Source organism: Serinus canaria, chromosome 1A (genome assembly GCF_022539315.1).
Source record: "Serinus canaria isolate serCan28SL12 chromosome 1A, serCan2020, whole genome shotgun sequence".
Lineage (NCBI taxonomy): Eukaryota > Metazoa > Chordata > Aves > Passeriformes > Fringillidae > Serinus > Serinus canaria.
This window is the reverse complement of record NC_066314.1, coordinates 45066562-45086033: the sequence shown is the minus strand read 5'-3', so window position 1 is coordinate 45086033 and position 19472 is coordinate 45066562. Positions and strand designations below refer to the sequence as shown.

Sequence of the window (19472 nt, the reverse complement as noted above, 5' to 3'; positions counted from 1 at the left end):
CTTGTGTGCCTGGAAAGTTTGCCTTGCTGGTGTGCTGGATCTGCAGCTACTGCATCATCCATCCCTGCTCTTCTTGCAGGGCTGAAAATGATACTGTATTTCAGCACCGTGGCTTGTCTGTGTAAAGCTGTGCTGCCCAGAAAGAAACACTTAGTTTTTCTTCCAGTTCTTTATTAAGGATTTTATTTCACGGAAGAGAGAAAGCCTCCAAAGGCAGGATTGGGGCCTGAGGCACCTGCCTGGCTGATGTTTTGGATAGATATGCCGGGAGCGGGCTGGAGAAATGCAGCAGGCATTACTAACCACATCCTCCCCATCAATTCACCTGCTGTAACTGAGTAAAATTTTTTGACCTGGTAAAATGTTTCTTCCAGTCTCCACCGGCTGAGCTTGTCAGATAATGTGCTCAGCCATCAAGTGTGTAACTTCCTCAGGGAGGCAGAGTAAGAGATAAGAGCCACCATGGGGGACTGAAAGTGCAACTCTGTCTTCTGACATTTTGTAAAGTTAAATTATAGGGGCATTATCTTTTGTATTTTATTTCATTTATTAGGCGGCGCGGGTGCTGCTTAACGGGATGCAGTCACTGAAGTAAATAATCCCGTGGGATGCTTATTTGTTCCTATTAACGCAGGAATTCGAGCTCGGATGTGATTTATGTAGACACTCGTGTTAAAAAAAAAAAAAAAAAAAAGGAAAAAAAAGGTGGTTCTGCCAAGGGAACAAGGCAAAGCGTTCGCCAGCCGGCGGCGGGGACGGAGTTTCGCCGGCGGCTCCCCCGGTCCCCGCGCCGCCCCGGCTCCGCTCGGCGGCCCCCGCCAGGCCCGGGGCAGCGGCGCCGCGCGGGAGCGCCCCGCCCGCGCGGAGTGCGCGGGGGCGCGCGGGGCCCATATCCATAGTAACGGCGGGGGCCGGGGGAGGCGCCGCGGCAGCTCCCGCCCGCCGCAGCCGGGACCGCACCGAGCCGCGGTGAGCGCGCGCGCGCGCCCGTCCCGCTCCGCCCCTCCCTCCCGCCCCCCCCCCCGCGGGCGGCGCGGGCCGGAGCGCGCGCGCGCGGCCCCGGGGAAAGCGGGAGGGGGCTCGGGGGGGCCGGCGGGGGCGCGCGCGCGGCGGCGGCCGGACGGGGAGGGCGGCGGGGGCTCCGGTGCGCGCGGCTCCGCGGCGCTCTCCCTGCCTGACTCACCGCGGGGCGCGGGGAAGATGCTCAGCGCCGAGGGGTAGCGGCTGCGGAGCAGACGTCGGGGCCCCCCCTCTCTCCCCGCCCCCGCCGGGCTCGGCAGCTCAGCCCGCCGCCGCCGCCGCTCCTAGGTGAGACCGGGGGCCAGGGGAGGTGCCGGGCGAGCACGGGGGGCCGGGCACGGGGCCATCGGGCACCGCCCCCGCCCCGCCGCGCAGCCCGGAGCGGGTGTCGTTCCCCCGCCGGCCCCGGGCGCAGGGCAGCGCCGGGAGCGGACCCCAGGGGACGGGCGGGCGGGAGCTGGCGGCGCCTGCGGTTGCTGCGTTCGCAGGATTATGTCAAGCCTCGCCTCGCCGGAGCCGCTGGGGCGAGCGGCGGCGGCAGCTCCCGCCCGGCGGCGCTGCGGGGCGCCGCGCTCCGGGGCGGGCGGGGGTCGGCGGGGAGGCGGCCACGGGGCAGCGGTAGGCGGCGGGGCGGACGGAGTTGGAGCCGCCTGACGGAGCCGGTGCTCGCGGCTGGTGAGTTCTCACCGGGCTGGCGTGGCCGCGGGAGCAGGGCGTCCCGGGCAGCCCCGCCCGCCCCGGTGCGCTCCCTCCGAGCCGTCCGGAGCGGTGATTAATCCCAGGGGAGCGGGCAGGTGGGCACCCACCTCTGGTGCCGCACGGGAGAGCGGCAGCGCGGCGCGCAGAGTCCACAGCAGCGGCTGTCGGGGGGGCCGTGTCCGTATGCGCGCTGCAAAGCTCTGTTTGCTTGGCTCTGGCAACTTGGCCATGGTGTGCCCTGGTCCGAAACTTGCTACGCGAGGTCTCGCTTTCACGGCACCGCTGGTTGTCCGCTCGGTATTTCAAGAACGCTAGTTGGGCGAAATGTTACGGTTGTGGGGGGGGGAAAAAAGGAAAAAACAAAAGGGATGAAAAGCAGAAGTGTGTAAAGATCAGAATGACGGTCTATGTTTCCGTATCTCAGAAACGACTCATGTTTGAAAAATACACAGTAATGAACAGGTATTGTACCGTACGGCGAGAATGCAGTTTTGGTATTGGGAGACAAACGGTACCTGAGAATTTAATCAGGAATTTAGTTTGCTGCACACGTGCAGTGATAGTTTTCCTCAGCATTTTTAGCATGTGGAGTGATGCATGTTGCCATGTGCCTTGCAAAATTCCTGTAGCTGTGCGAGCAGTGGCAGTGTGTGTGTGCCAACATGCCCAAAATCAAGGCGTACTCCACACCGTTGAGAGCAGCGGTGCTAATGAGGAGGGCTACGGTGTCCATGTGTGACAGGATTACCGATAGGACATATCTTATCATAGAGAACGTTTTGACTTGTTCCTTGAACGAGGCACAAAATGCTGTTAGACCGTGGCATGATGGATAGCAACTTGCCATTTGAATGCACTTTAAGGACTAATTTGTATCCTCTTCTGTATATGCCAAAATGTAATATATAGTCACCTGCTAGGGAAAAAACCTCAGTGGAAGGTTGTTCATATGGCTATCTTTTCCTGTATAAATGTGATCACAAACTGTAAGCACTCATGTGAAGTTGATACTTGTTTGCTCAGTACAAAGCCTTGATCCTATGGTGTGTAATTAGGATAACGAATTAAAGCTTCTCTCTGATAGCATTCTAAAAATTTCAGTGGTGCTCTGAAGAAAAATGAAGAGTAAGTGATTTTAGCAGAAAATTTTGGTCTGTTGGCAGTTGCTCACTAAGAGATCTGTTCTTCTTGGTATGTGAGTATAGCGCATACAAGCTGCTGTTGTGCTGTTGCTCACACACCCTCTTAACTTTACACACCTGAGAAGTTCTATTTCAAGATTTTCTGCAAGTGGTTGACAGATGAGAACTGGAAGTGCTCTCTGATGTATTCAAAATAAGCTCTGCTTCCTGTACTATTGGTGAGCTCCTTTATAATTTTTTTCCAGAGAAAGGAGATGTGATAGTCAAGAAGAGATAAATTTATCCAGTAAGAAGGCAAATTAAAATGTACTGTACATATTACTTCTACTTAGGGGGCATTGAAATGCAGTACCCCAAAATGAATTCAGAAAGCTGAGGGTCTGCTGCTTTTCCTCTTTGCATTTTTCTTGGGTGGGGGGGAGGGAGGACTGACACCTCTAGCTGGAAGTGGGCACATGGAGTTAAAAAGGGAGGGTAGAGGATGTGAAAATCGGGAGCAGAAGTAGCAGTGAAGCCACCATCAAAGGTGGCTGCACTGAAGTAAGAACCTAAAGTAAACTGGCTCTAGGTAAAAGTTTTGCTGCTGAGGAACTTAAGAGGGAGCTGTGGCCTGGGTCAGTCATGATTTCATTTACAGTCCAAGAAAAAGACACTTTGATGTCGAAGGAATCAGAATTCCATGTTGGAAATGTTAATTTTGTTTCCATCACTCGGAAGGATGAAGGTTTTGCTTTGTTTTAACATCGAACAGTTGGCATTTTGGTAAGGATATTTGTATTTATCTGTTGCATGTTAGTGATAGGCATAGTGAAAAATATTCTCCACAAATAGTAAATTCTCGCCTTGCTTTGGGCAGACTGAGAAACTGTCAAGGCTTGGACTTAAGCTCTTTTGGCTCTTGGTCCTGAGACCTGCTCTGCATGCAGACTGCAAGTTAAAGCAGAGATGAGAGTGAATGACACCATTCTGGGTCCAAGCTTATTCAGTTGCCAAATATCAATCATGAATAGATTTTTTTTTTCTGATGATCCTATTATTATAATTCTTTGCTTATTAAATGTTGAAATTTTATATTAATCTTCCAAATCAACACTCGTTGTGATGAACTGGCCAGTTTTTACTCTGAGATATGTAATTTTTGTGTTTGTACATTAGGGAACATATTGGCATATACTAGTTCACATTTTCAATGTTGTCTTCACAGTTCTACGAGCTGCAAGCTTATTTTTAAGAAATCACAGTCAAATTCTGGAGAATAACACCTTCAGAAAATTGTGCCGTACTGGCACTCTTTACCATCCAGTGCAATTTTCCCCTTTGTGTAGGCAATAACAGAGGGCTGCTTGTACTTGGTCTTTTAGTCCATGTGCCAACTATGCCAGCTTGTCTACAAGACAGTAGTCATGGTTCCAAGTTTCAAGGGGTTATGCTTCAGATAAAGATGGCTTTGACAAGGTAATTAAGCAAGGAAAGTTGTTTCATTGTCTTAGTTTGTTTGCTGTCTCTATCCATAGACTTTCTGTATTTTTTTGCCTATGAGGATAAAAGATTCAAAAGATGGTAAGTTCATCAGAGGGTTTCATGCTGAATATTTTGGGCACTGCAGTTCAAAGATGCAGTCTTCACATACCTTTATTATAGAGCTAAGCAGTATAAGCTATATGAAGTCTGCACCTAGAATTGCTCTTAGAGATTGTCTTGTTTTACAGATTACATGTAAACACAGTGGGGCATTCTTGGGTCAGTTTCAGTGGTCATATTGCTTTTGATAGAGACTTACATACTGCCAAGTATTCTTGGAGAAGAGGAGATACATGGTGTTCCGTTGGGCTTTTTTTCCTTCTTTTCTATTTACGTACTCTGGAGCAGTAGAATTTTTCTAAAAGTCCTTCAGTCGGGTAGAAATATTTTTTCCTCTCTCCAAAGATTCTTCATTTTAAAAAACCCTTCAAAATTGGCCTGGATTCACTCTGGCAAATTTGAGCATAGTGTTAAAGGATCTTGTTGACATTGTCACCCTGCAGTTAATTTCTCTGAAGTGAAGTATCTTGCAACATTTCAGATGGCTTCATGTTAGCTGCAGATAGCAATTGTTATGTCTGGCCTAAGAAAATGGTGATACTGGGGTTGAACAAACCTTAACCAAAGGAAAACCACCAGGCAGATAGTCCCTCTTCCTTGATAAAGGGATGGTCATTCTTGGTTGAGGAGTTCTGGTACATCTCCTGGAGATTGTCTCTGTCCTCTGATCACAGAGTCAAAGAGGTTCTTGTTGTCATGAAAATGCTCAAGCAGACAGAAAATCCAGGACCATATCTGTTCTTCCTCCATTCCTTCCTTATTGCCTTCAGCCTCTTACTGGGGGGTTATTTCTAGCTCTGTTGACTGAAGAACATCTTAGAGCATTTTGTGATGCCTTTGTAAAGGCAAATGGTATTTGGTCCTTGCTTGGCCCATCCTTTGGGGTTGGGTAGTATCTTTGTGGTATCTTGAGAGGAATAACAAGAACACAGAGCCTGCAGGGTTATCGGTGTTTACAATACCCAGCTTTGGTCTCTTTTTTCATTAGGGCTCAAATCCCAGAATATCTGTACCCTGAGAACTGAGTTTGGGTTAAAGTCAAATGCCTGAAACACAGCTTGATCAAGGGAAGATGTAACGAGCAGTGACAGTGTATCTGAGGAGCTCCTGAAATCTCTGGCTGTGCTATCACTTGAGGGCACTTGCTCAATGTTAGAAAGGAGTCTTCAATGCTGGAATTCACTCAACCTGTAGATGGTTAAGATTGTACTTTTTTTCCCTTGTGGATATTCATATCTTGGCTTGTTTCCAAGGCTTGCATGATCCCTTGCTAAAAGAGAGTACCTTTCCTTTGGGAAAACCAACTGGAAGTTCCAGCTGGTCCAGAACTAAGCAGTTGTAACCATCCTGTTTTTTCTAAATGTACCATGCATACTGTAGGCTTGTCAGCAGTGCCTGAAATAGGTGTCTGCTGGGGTCTTGGGAAGCTTGAGATGGAAGTTCTTTCTCCCAGGCCTTTGTCTTTGGAGTTTCCTCTTTCTAGAAACACAAAACTGGGACATGTGAAGGAAAGATATGTCATTTTTCTTAATTTTTTTCAGCTTTTTGATGCAGGAAATCCAACGTGATTTGTACGACATTTGTTACATGTAATTGGTTTGTTCTTCATTCTGTTCTTATTTCCTGCAGTCATCATACATTGAGAGAGTTTTTCCTATTGTTTAGAATGTTTTAAGTTCTGAGGCTGTAAAAAGGCTAAATTTAATAAAAGCTGCAATAATAGCAGATGAAGTCAGCAGGGAGTTTTGCCTCTTTGACAGAAGATTTTAGACCATTGTTTAAATTTTGAAGTTCTTTTTTCCAGAAAGTGCTTCTCTACAGCAAAGAATAAGCATTTAGTTTTGCAGTACATTGAAATGTCACAAAATGTGAAGGTGATAAACACTTGTTTTGCTTGTCCAACTGTAGATAATTTTCTAAACTCTTCAGTTAGTTGACTGGCCCTTCTGGTACAGACTGGGGTCAGACCTTCAGTGCTTCTGGGTGTTTCCATTGTATGCTGCCTTAGTTGGTTCTGTGTACTTTGAAGTAAGGCTTTTGCAGGGATATCAGTGGGAATATGTGACACTTTTACCATGGGTATTCTGAAGATAATTTATTTCTTCTCCATGTATCTGTTCAGTGAAGAACACTATTACACACAATATCTTTAAGTATCTCAATACAGTGATGGTACAAGCCACTGGTAAATTGGTGAGCTGCAAAAATGTTTGGATGTAATTATTACCAATATAGGAAAATGCAAAGTCAGTTACAGTGATCATCAAGAATTATTATATAATACTAAAATATGTGTTAATGTATGTGTGTGTGCATGTATAATAGGAATAATTTTAACTCCAGAAGTTTTACTGTTGTAATGCATGATCATCTCACTGTTCTCAAGCTTCATCTTACCCCACTGAAACTGATATTAAAGCTCTCAATAATTTTGAAGAGAATCATAAAAAATGTGTGTAATAATAGTCTAGTAAATTCTTACTATTATACAATCTTAGATAATGTCACAGCATAAATAGATATGCTGGTAAATGCCAGCTTGCAAATAGTTAAAACACTTAATTTTTAAGTTAACTGAAAACTGGCTAATTATCTCCTTCAGGATCTTGTAATCAAAGAGCTGTTATGCCACTGTTGTGCTTTGTTAATGCTTTTGTTTTCCAGGAATATTTTCATATATAGCTATAAAACCTTGGAAAAGTGTTACTTTGTTAATAGTGCAGCCACATGGAAAGTACATTATTAATGAGTACACAGTTGGTCTGTGAAGCACCTGTGTTATTATTATACAATCAAAATACATAGAGCTTCAGTTTTCTGTACCAATATTAATAAACCACCACAGAGGTAAGTGGATATTAGAGTGTATAGTCACACAGAAAAATACTTTAGCAAAAACCTAAGGGAAATATTGTATGATTCATTGTATTTTTACTGAAGTCATTATAAAGTGGATGTAAGTTATTATTTTTCTTTACAATCTGAGTGTGGTGTGGAGTTGGCTCTTAGCACTAGCAAGAAACAAGAATTCAAGGATTTCCATAGGCTTTTGTGAGTGCTTCTCATTCTAATCCAAGTTATGCCCAGCTTGGGTATTTCAGAAGCAAAGATTGGCTCTACAAGAAGCACATTATTAAAAAATTCCAAACCTTCTCTTCATTAAAAATTCACATGAAAGTGTTATGTTTAACAGGTGTTGACAGGATTAAAAACCTGCTGCACTGACCATTTCCTAGGCATTTCCCCACTGCTTATTAATTTAATTAATTAACTGTCCATGTAATTTTTACATATGCAGAATGACATTAATTCTTTAATATTGTCTCTATACTGCAAAGTTGCACTTCTTTAAACCTTAAAATGTGCAAAGAACATGAAATATTACAACTGTCATTTTTTGCTTGAATTCTGTTGATCCTAATTTTTGTTGTTGGCGTGAGTATCTTTAACTTGTGTGACCCTTAGCACAAGATACAGATTTTGGAATTATCATGTGGTGGTGGGACTTGAGTGCTGCCAAGTGACTGCCTGCCCTGAACCATCTCAGCACCCTGCCAGACAGCTCCATACTTGTCCTTTAAATACTTTGTGTCCATATTAATCACAGCACAGTAATAGCAAGTTTAATTGTTTAATGCTGTCCGCATCACGTTCCTTTCATAAGCATCCACCAGCCAGTGCAGGATAATCTTTGGGCTTGCCTGGATGAAGCATGCCCTTGACAGCTGTAGTTCTTGGCTGTGCCTATTCCTTGCTGTTCCCACTTTTGTTCCTTTCAGAGCTGTCTGGGGCTAAGCAGGGCAGCTCTGCAGTGATGTTACGCACAGGGAAGCGTAGGGCAGAAGGAAGCGTCACGTACCCCGAGGGTTTGCACTCAGAGGTTTTGAACATGGTTCTCAGCTGGTGAGGATTGTCATAGCACCACTGATTCTGTTGACTGCACAGGCTGAAGAGCACGTCTCAGGTACCTTGTCAGAAATAATCTTCCTGGACACTGGGAAGAAGGACAAGCAATGGGGTATGTTCAGTTGTCATATGTTCAGATACGACTGTGGCAAAGAAGCATTTGGCCTTCTTCACACGTACCTTTTGGAAGCTAGCAAGAATCTTCCTGTTGCTATCACAGTCAGGAGAGCTCTGACACTGAGAGAAGCTCTGTGCAGTCTTGCTAAACAGGCCATCTTTTGACATGATTTTATTTACTCCTTGATTCATTTGCATTGACCAATTAATTGGCTAAAACTTCAAAGAAAATGAAATGTTGAAGAGGAAACTCGATATGTGGTTTTCAAAGGGAAAGGTGCCTTTAGAGGAAGTGTTAGTGTAATTGATATTCTCTGTAAATGCTCAGCTGTGGAAATAGGAAACTGAAGTTAGGTGGTCCTGATCTGGAAAGCTTGGCTGAAGAGTGTTAAGTTTCCCTTTGAAGTATATTTCACTAAATATGCCGTGTTCTATTGTACATACAGGCAAGTGGTGTTCCTAGGTTGAAATTTTGTTGAAATCCTTTGGCCTTGATATTTAAAGGTAGTATTGCAGGTCTACACTTCTGTAATAAAAATATTGTTAATGTTAATTTAAAAAAATATGCTCTTTAAAACATAAGCTAGAGAGCAGATCATAGCCCCCCAAAATGGCATTTTTTTCCCCCCATTCAAACAGTTGACTGCATTGAGATTGCAGTTTTTGGTTATTGGAGGGACTGAAGACTACTTTAGTTATAAGAAAATTTACAAGCTCCTTTCTCTTTTGAACAGTTTCCTAAATACTTCCACAAGTAAAGCAAAGCTGCTGCTTGCTTCTACTGCTGACTCTCAGTATGGTGCAGTATCTCACAGGTGTGGTGCCTGAGGACTTGGTGATGCCCATAGTGGTCAGATCACCTCAGCTGAGGATGGCAGCTTGGTCAGTGATTCCCCAGCAACTCACTCTTTGGTGTCTGAGACTGGTAATCTATGCTGGGATCTTTGCAAGAGAAAGATCCTGTTTTATCTGCAGAGCATCGCATAGAATTGGTTTTTAAAAATGTCTTTCTTGACTTACAGTAGAAAAAAATTTCTTTGCAAAAGCAGTTGAGAACAGAAATACTGTAAAATAAACAATCTGAGTTAGAAGCAGTGAATAAACACAAACCAGCAGTCATCGTTCCATGTTGTTTTTACATTGGCATGCACCCTGCTTTGAGTTATGTAACTTAAGTAATAGGATTGTTCTTTGACCTTCATAATTTCTTTCTATACTGGAGGTACAAATACTCATGGAAAGTAAAATTTCTTCTTTTCTAACCAATCTTCACTTTTAGTTATCCGTTTGTGATGATGATTTTATTCTTTAATGCAAAACTGTTGATTCATGGAAGTAATCCTGTGTTCATACATTATACAAAAGCTATATCTGGTATTGTTGCTATTGCTAGGGGCTGATGTGTCACATTTTTATAAATCTTGTTTTTAGAATATCTTATTTCAGCCACCACAGCCCAGTTCTGTTTAAAACCTTGTTATGTTGATCCTAATGCAGTGATGACATAACTAAGAGAGTGAGGGGGCTTATTAAAAACTAATAATATCCCTGAAGTATTATTTTAATTTTTTAGGAATGTAGCAAATCCTTAACAGTCAGGTGTTCCTAAAGAGGTTGATTTGGATGTGTAAACTAAGTGGAATTTAGCAGTTTTGGATTTGGTTGTTTTGGTTTTTTTCCTTCTACTTGCCCCCTGATTTTTAGTTCAAGTTTATACTTTGTATTATGGATCTTATACTTCATTATTCACCTATGCCATTCCCAAAAAACAAATCCTGATCTTTTGCCCTGATGCCTTTGTGCTGCTCCATGGGCAAAGGAGAGGTGGTGCTGAACTTCCAAAGCGTGTGTGAGAGAATCCTCTTGGCTGATGGTCTCCAAGATGGATCTCACCATTTGGCTTCCTGTTGTTCCTGCTGTTCCTGACTTCCTGCCTCAGCACAGGGCCCCAGTGATGAGACAAAGCTCTGAATCTCCCTGCCCGTGGGAGGAAGCAGGTGGTTGAAACTTAACCCAGTCTTGAGGCATCCTCGTATCCTACAGATTCAAAAGGAGGATTAGGGCACCACAGTAAAACTTCAAGTCACTCTTAGTGCTGTGGTGAGCAGAGGGTCTGGTCCAGCAGTATGAAAACTGACATGACAGAGTTTGGTTTAAAGGTCTTCATGTTGCTGAATTCACGGATAAGGCAGCTGGAATTTGGCTCAAACGTTAATGGTGTGTGCGAGTGTATAATCAAATTGGAAGGCATTTCCATAATTACTGATACATCGGAAGCATTAAGAGACCTGTCATGCATTATTATGCTATCAAACATGATATCCTTTGTGGACTGTGACACATGGAGTGTTTTTGTTTATGCTTTTGACATACTACAAAAGTTTGTGTGATGCATTCCGAAATTACATTGACATTATAGCAGTCTCTGTCTCCCTTTTTCTACACGGTAGTTTTTCAGAGAGAAGAGTGTCAGTCATGGTTTTCTATAGTCTGAAAAGGGATAAAAGTTGAGTTAGTTAATCATCATAAAAAAATTAGATAAAGGAGTTTATTTCTACTTCTTAAAGCTCTGACAAAGAGGACTTCTCCCTCACTCTACAGTATTCTGTATTTACAGGCTGTGAAGGTTGAAAGTTAGGGAACTTGTTAAATTGTGAACAGGAGTTGTTGGAAACAGCAATTTTAGTGTTTTGTGTTTGTAGTCTGGAAAACAGTGATGGCAGAATGGAATAGGAACTTCAGGTCTTCAGGATTGATTCTGGATACTGTATTAATTGGGCCATAATCAAGGTTTAAATTGTTACAGTTTGTATCTGTATTCTGGTATCTTCTTCCACAGACAAGAATTCAATAGTCATATTCTTGCTTAGGTTTTGCTAGGGCTGGTATGAAAGACTGAAATACTGCCTGCTAATGGGGTAGGATTATTTTATTTTCTGGGATGCAAGACTTACTGGGCTACATTTGTGAGGATTCTGTAAAGATATTGTTCTCTGTTGTACTCCAGGTGCGGGCTGGGGAACATGTGTAATCCAAGGACTCCGTATGGAACTTGAGCCCACACTCCCTAATGTATTGGGGGAGCAAGACCAGGCTGGATGAGGCTCTGGGTAATCTGACTTGGTAGAAGGTTGCCTGCCCAGGCAGTAGGGTTGGAAGTAGATGTTCTTGAAGGTCCCTTCCAACCCAAAATATTCTATGATTCTGTTGTAGCAAATGTGGCTCATCAGTAGCTCTGTGTTGCCACAAAAGATATTGCAAAGTCATCTTTGGTTTATTTGAGCAGTAAGGAGTGAGAGAGCAGGGTCTCTGAGCCATTGGCTCAACTAAAGCAAGTGTTCCTTTATGAAATCACTCCAGTTGCTCTTATTTCAAGCCTTCTAGAGAAGATTAGAAAAGATTGTGCTAGTCTGCTACAAATAGCTTCAGGATCAGTCCATGATTTTTGATTTTGTTAGAGTAGTAGATTCAAATACTTCTGTTCACTGTAGTGAATCATCCGTCTGGGGCAAGGATGTTTTCTACCAACCAAACCAAGGCTTTGTTTGGTGATAGGGTTGATTGCTCCTCCAAAGGAAAACAAATCCCACTGGAAAGCAAGAATAATTTCACCAGGAGCACTTGGTCCATGATGAAAGTGAAAATGTTTTTCTGGATAAAGTAGATAACAAATTGAGTGATGCTCATTTCATACACTTTTATCCTAAACTACTGACCTCCTCTTAAGCAGCCCTGAATTTCTGTCAGCTCAGTAACAACCCTTGGCCTTTCATCTGTCTGTTTAGGATAATACTATGTGTGTGATTATTATACAGTTACATTTTTGAGGGATTTATTCCCTGTGTTTGCTCTGCTGCCTGAACCATACCTATCCTAGGAGTTGATTGCAGTATTTATCAAAGCTATGGAGCCCCCATTGGAGCCATCTGTAGGTAGTGGTTGTGCCATCTGTCACTGAAGACTGCGTTCCAGAGGGAGAGGCAACATGCACAGACTTCATCATGCAGAGCCTGTAGGGTACGGTCTCTGATGTTTGCTTTATCCTTTGAGTATGTATAAGTTCCAGTGTTACACTAACTTCTAAAATCTTTATTCAGAAGCAAGAGGCTTCTGAGCACCACAGTAGCTGATGCTTCATCCTTGCTCCCTCTGTATGCATTATGCATTTTGCTGAACTCCACACACTCCTCTGAGAGGTGAACTATGATCCCTGGTTGTTAAAGACTGCAAGAATAGTAAAAAATGGGCAACACCAAGCTGCAAAAAATTTCTAACTGGTATATAAAGCTCAGAGATAATGGCAAGAGCCACAAAAACTAAGGTGCCTTTGGGTGCAAGCATACAATTTTCTGAATATTTTTGCTATGAATTATGAAGGATTACAGCAGCAGCAGATGTTCGAGGCAGCATGATATGGATTGTGTATACCTTTGTGCTGTGATCAACTGAGCCAATATCCTTGCATGCTAAGAGATAGGTGACTTCAAAAAATTTCAAGAGAACATTAACAGAATATTTCAGGAATGCTTTCCCTAAAGATGTTGCTACCAAGAGCAACATTCAAAATTTCTGTGTGGTGTTTAGTGGTCATCTCATTTGTGAGTAGAAATAGTAGCGTGTGATTAGCCATCAAATTTTAAGTGAAATTTGTATTATCTTAAGATGTATCTCGTATTTTATCTGGGGGCAATGTGATGACCTAGACATTATTGGATGTAGGAACCTACTAATGAAACTGTAGGCCTTCAGGACAGCAATTTTCATGACTTCATATTCTCTCTATTGCAAAAGCTTAATTGCAGTCCTTGTCATAGGGAAGGATATGCCTTCATACTTTGTGCTCATGGGGCCGTGAATCCTTGTGCTGCCTCTTTCAGCTCTTGAGTAAAGCGTGTACCAGACACATGCTGGTAACCACAGAGCTCAGAGGCTGCTGTCAGATTTGCACATTGCCCAACTCTGTAGCTCATCCACACGAGTAGCACTCCTGAGCTACTCTTATTTGTTTTTGTCCACGCAGTGTTGGCAATCTGTCAGAAACAGACATGAAATGTAAAGCAACAAAGTAGTGGGGCTTTTAGTACATTTCCTTTTTAAATGCAACACAAGGAACATTTTGTACAAATGACAGTGCCCTGAAAAGAGATATTGCATCAGTAAGAGGCGATACTATGCACTGCTGTGTTAAATAGGAGAGGAACTGATTTAGCATAAGCAAATGAACTTTAAACAAGCCCTGTGATACCTGTTCCTGTTCTGTTACAGATCAGATGTAGCATTAAGAGCCTGTCATGACTTATATGTGTTATGGCTGTGCACTTATGTATGCATTAAAATGTTCCAAGAAATACATAGCAAGAACATTATATTGTCAGCAAGAGGTTATGCATGTTTAATCAAGACCGAGCTTCTGAAAACACTCGTGAAATGTGGATGATCAAACATTTTACTGAAGTATTGAATTTGAGGGCATTTGAGTGGATTATTCTTTGTTCTTTATGGATGTTCTCTCAACATGAAACGACAGGAATATACAAATATATATATTTCCTTTTTTATGTTTTTTTTTTTTTTTTTTTGCACCATAGCAAGGACTTGCTTCGTTGCTAGGTAACAAGGTATTGCTTTATTTGCAGGAGCAGTAGCTGAGTTGATAGTGGAGGCAATGATTTATCTGAAATGTATTAATATATACTGGAGCAGTAATAATGATTATTGAAATTGCTTATTTTTATGTGCTCCATACCATGGAAAAAATATATAATCAGTTCATTAGAATATTTCCTTCTACTGTGTAGAATAAATGCTTAATTACTAAGAATGTCCAGTTATTTAGTAAAGCACCAGAATCTGTATCATTTATTTGGTGTCTTAAAATGGGTTCTTTCAGGTACAAAACAAGTAGTAAAGTGCTACCAAAACAAGGGGATTTATGAGGTGTAGCTATAATTGTCCATTCATAGCTTTTTTGGCCTTTCAGAGACAGGCTTGCTTTTTCAGCAGCAATGCATTTTCCTCCAGGGATCAAGGCCAAACCTGCCAGTCACCAGGGCAGAAGCTGGCTCCTTTCCTGTGGCAGGCTGCCATCTGGGTTCTGCCTCCAAGAAGACCAGCAGGTGGTCTCCAGGCCACTCCACTGCCTCCTTTCTCACACAAGTCTGGAAATTCAGAATGGTCACAGCTGCCTTCAGGGCAAATGCTAATGCCACCTGCTGCCACTGCTGGCACAGTGACTGACTGGGTGGTGCTGGATGCTGTGTCCATGGCCACAATGTCACTGCTGTTCATCTTGCTCATTTTTTGCTGCTGTTTGTGGGAGGGAAGCATATGCAGTCCTGGTGGTGTCCCCATCGTCGTGATGCTTGCTCCTCTTAGGTCAGGTTGCTCTTGGCCAGGTAAGCACCTTCATCCCTGCCTGTTTTGTGAGATACCAGCTCTCACTGGAGAACATGGATGCAGGAAGACTGTTTGGGTACAGCAAGGAGGATTTTTGTGGTCACACTGAAGCAGAAGAGTGAAGTTGTTCTTTCATGGTGGTGGAAGCCACATTGACTCAGAAGAAAGCTGTCTTCAGCACGAGCCAAATTAATGAATGTGGTATGGCTGAACATTTTTCAGTATGATTCATGGAAACCTAGAGTATCCTCAGTAGGTGGGGACCCACACAGATCATCAAAGTCCAGCTCCTGGCTTTGCACAGGACCGTCCTCAAGAGTCACACCATGTGCCTGAGAGCATTGTCCAAATGCTTCTTGATCCCTGTCAGGCTGGTGCTGTCACATTTCCCTGGTGGTTCCAGTGCCCAAACACCCTCTGGGTGAAAAACCTCCTAATATCTAACCTGAACCTCTCCTGACTCAGCTTCAGGCTGTTCCTTGGGTCCTGTCACTGCTAACCATAGAGTAGAGATCAGTGCCTGCCCCTCCTCTTCCATCATGAGGAAGTTGTAACTCCAATGAGGTTTTTCCTCAGTCCTAGTTACCAAAGACAAAATATCAGTGCCTAGCTCTGTGCTTCAATTCAAGTCACCCTTGCCTAAGTGTTTGACACCTTTCTTCTTGCAAGGACTGAAGTTTAACAATAAATCCCATGCATAATTCTGCTATTTTTAGAGTAAACATTGGCTTTTTCCTCAAGTAAATCAGTTTTTAGCAGCTGCAACTCTTTATAACCTGCAGGATTACCTGTTAGACTTTCAATTTTGGTTCCAAATATTCACATACGGCTTCAGAAAGTTGCAGTTCACCTCCACTTCACTCATAGAGATTTTGTCACCCTGGTGGTTTTACCTTTAAAAAGGCTTTTAGTCTGTAGTCCTGATCATTCAGTTTCATGGTTTTGTTGGGGTTCTTTTTGCTTAATTTAAATAAAATGGGGCATTTAGCAGTCTGTGATGGAGAACAAGACTAGTCTACAAGGGACAGTGGATGGGTAGGCAAAACCAGGATAGAAGAGAGAGCAAAATTTATCTCAATGTGCCTTACCTGTGCAAAGAAATATTTGCAGCTTGTTGTGGTTTCTGTATTGTACACTTGACATTTTCCCTTAGACTTCTAATGACTTCTGACACAGTCATCGACATAATCATTTCATAAGTAAATAGCTGCAGGCTTGGACAGTGTCTTAAGAACTAAAGTATTCCTTATCTTTTTGGCTTCCCTTTCAGCAAAAACAATGAGTAAATAAAACAAGGCAAAATGGCATTTTCACAGTACCTGGCTTTCCTGAAAAGTTTCAGAAAAGAAAAAGAAAAGCCAAAGCACAATAGGGTTAAAAAGAATAAAATTTAGAAAACTGTTTCTATTTCTATAAATGTAGAAGTTCGAAATAAATAAAAGGAAAACAAAAAGGACAAATGGGAGAAAATGGGTGCTGCAATAAATAAAAAAAGAGCAGCAATTATGCTTCAGCATGAGTCAAAAGGATGAATGAGGGTGGTTCTTTTCTGTAGATCATCAAAAGGAGAAGGAATATGGAGCCGTTGCTGGATAAGGACTTCAGTATATACAATTCTGTTATTTTAAAGTTAGAAGAAATTTTTTTTTTTTTTTTTTACATTTTCATGTCCTATCAAGTGGAAGTTATGCATTAAGGAAACATGCATTCAGCCTTGGTCTCTGCCTGTCTGACCATCCTCACCTCACTTTCACCTCTTCTGACAGCACCTAGTGTGCAGTGTGTTAGAGCTGGGTGTTGATTTATCTTGGTGCTGGGAGTGTCTAGAGAACTCTTGGATCATCATCATCAGAGGCACACTAACATGGACTGTAGGACTTTTTAACTCCCCAGATTTAGTGAGCTTTGTGTTACATTTCCCTGCTGTTTAAAATTCCACAGCAGTAGTTATGATACTGACAGAGCACAACATTTGCCTGCCTGATGTTTTTGTTATGTGAGCAGCCAGGTTGATGACTTGGTTCTTTGCTGAGTAGGAGGTCACCTGTATGGCTGTTTTGGTAAAAATGCTTTCCTTTGTGGATAAATCATCAAAGAAGTGGAATTTTTCTGATTTCAAAATACTTTAATATGTTAGTGTAGATGTGTTATAAGCTCAGAAATCAGTCTGATCCTTGCTCTTCCTAAGCATCAGATCTCTCTTTCTAGGCTGTGTCAAAAGAATGCTCTGTGTAAATACTGGATGTGCATGCTCAGGTGAGAGGAATGAGGAAGGCAGTTGCTTAATTAATCACTGTTCTGACAGGACATGACATTCACTCTACATGAATGCCATGTCATCTAAGTAAACACGAGTGCACAGCCCAGGTTTGCTTTGCTGACTTGTGTTAATCGTTGCAGAAGGATAGAATTGAATCTAAATTTGGAGTGCTTTAACTTCTCTGTTTTAAGCAAAAGAATATTAAGAGTAGCACAATACTCTTGTTTGATGAGGTGAAGTGTAATTAAATAACTGCAGTTATGTGAAGTTACATAAGAAACGAGATTTGATGTTCTTGTTCTGAACTGTATTATTAAAAGACACATATTTTAGCATTTTTGGTCACTGATTTGCTCCATTAAAATTGCCTTTTGGAGAATACTTTTTAACCTCATGCAGTATGGTCTTCAGTAATTGTTGGTCTTCCAAACTGATTGGGCATCTGAGCTGGAAGAATGGTTTCTTTCAGAGATATTAAGTTCCCACAGCTTTCATGGGAGTGACTAGATGGAACTCTTTTCATATCCTCTTTGTGGTGGGGATATTGTGTCTTGCACTGCTGAGGGTAGGAAAAAGCACAGTTGAGTCGTAGAGCTGTGGTGGGAAGCTGAAATTACAGTGAGGATGGAGGAAGCTGAAAATAATACAGGGAAAGAGGTACAGAGAGAGAAGGAGTTCTGCTGTGGGACAAGGGAAGGATTGTGGAGACAGACATGAAAATCCACAGGAAAATGTGCTGTTATTTATGCTGCTGGTGGTCCTGGTCAATCACCAGTTGCCTTTTTAAAACAAGTCACTGTGTGATGAATGGCATATTGGCTTAAATAAGAGCACTCAGTTACAGGTGACTTCTCACACTGCTCTTCTCACTGCAGTAGTGCACCCTGACTGATGAGAGCCACCAGCACCTGGTATTCCTGTCTTCTCTCCAGGGAAAAAGCATTGGAGCTGGATTGAGCAGAATGCCATGGCTGGTGGGAAAGTTCCTTGGTGTGTGTGTTGGGAAGGCAGAGGCAGATAAGTACACCTTCTATCTGGGATGGAAGTGATGTGATAGATGGTGACATTAGAAATCCACTTTTGCTTTCTCACATATTTTCAGTCAGATGTTTTACTTTTTTTACAGGGGTTAATGCTGGACAGTCCTTGATTTGGATTTTCTTTATATTTTTGATCAGAAAATGCAATATCTATTATGTAGCCATAATAATTTTTCACTTAAACAAGTATTCCATGAGAAAGAGTGTGGTTATCTTCCAACATATTATAATTAGTTAATGAGAACAAAGACCGCTATAAGAAAATAGTGGAACGTCTGATTTTAGGCTTGCAGAGAGTGAAGACTGTGAATCACTTCTTACAGTGCTTGGCCAGACTGCATACATGGCAGATGATTTTTAATGGTCTTGTTTCACCCTGATTGTGTGGATTCACCTGATTGTGTGGATACAGAAAGTAAATCCAGGATGATTTTATGAATAAGGCATGTGTTAGGATTTAGAAGATAGGGTTTTCATTCCTATTAGTATGCCAGGTTTCACCTGCAGCCTCAAATTTTTCAGTTAATCCACAGGTTTGCATTTGTTCAAAAGAAAATAGGAAAGAAAAATCAAGTTAGTATATTTTCCTCTCTGCACTGGTAGAAACATACACTTGCATTATTCAAAGACTCCAGAGCCACACTCTCATCAGCAATACAGAATCCAGTGACCACATTGCAACAGGGAAGGTTGACACTATATAAAATTAAAGTCAATGCATTAAAAAATGGGCTCATAGCCTGATGTTTGTACTATGATAAGACTCACTAGAGTACAATGAAGCTTGATCATATGCAATGTAGGATAGTAGATTAAATTTCTTAATTGCTAATAATAAGTAATCCTTATGTCTCCAGGGTACACAGAAGGTTGAAAAGCTGCCAAACCCACTGCATTTTCATTGTGTCAGTCTCCTCAGCAGTTCTCTGTGGAAGCATGCTGATGGGCAGGAGGGAGGTTAGGAAGAGCCTGTGGGTATGTATGGCATTGCTGTCAGGTTAATAAATTACATGGGTCCACTGCAAAGTGGGTGCATAGGAGCACATATTGTGTATGCTTCTGTGACCCTCCAGCGTGGCATTCTTCTGGCTCAGGGGATTCAGTTATTCATTGCTCTCTCCCTCTCTTAATTTAATTTGTGAGCTCATTTCACAGCAGTCTATTCTACTCCTAATGCTTCTGCTAACTTTCCAGAATACTAGAAGTGTATAAAAGCAGTGGGAATAGACCCCTGAGCTTGGACTGTTTTTCACTGTGCTAAATTCGTGTTTTACCATTCATAAGCTCTCACTCCACAAAACCTGTGCTGCT

The 19472-nt window shown here is 42.4% G+C and overlaps 1 protein-coding gene across 5 annotated transcripts in view; it reads left to right on the top strand.

Annotated features, from left to right (window-relative positions):
- The window catches only part of ANKS1B (ankyrin repeat and sterile alpha motif domain containing 1B), a 410803-nt gene that overhangs the window by 323061 nt on the left and 68270 nt on the right, over positions 1 to 19472 (top strand). The window contains exon 1 of one of the 5 annotated variants that reach the window (XM_050969882.1): positions 1162 to 1308. The exons of 3 other annotated variants lie outside the window; for them this stretch is intronic. The gene's annotated coding sequence lies outside the window, so the exon portion shown is untranslated. Of the gene's footprint in view, positions 1 to 1161; positions 1309 to 1614; positions 1696 to 19472 lie in introns of those variants that run through there. One more of the 5 variants, XM_050969883.1, reaches the window with a different exon arrangement.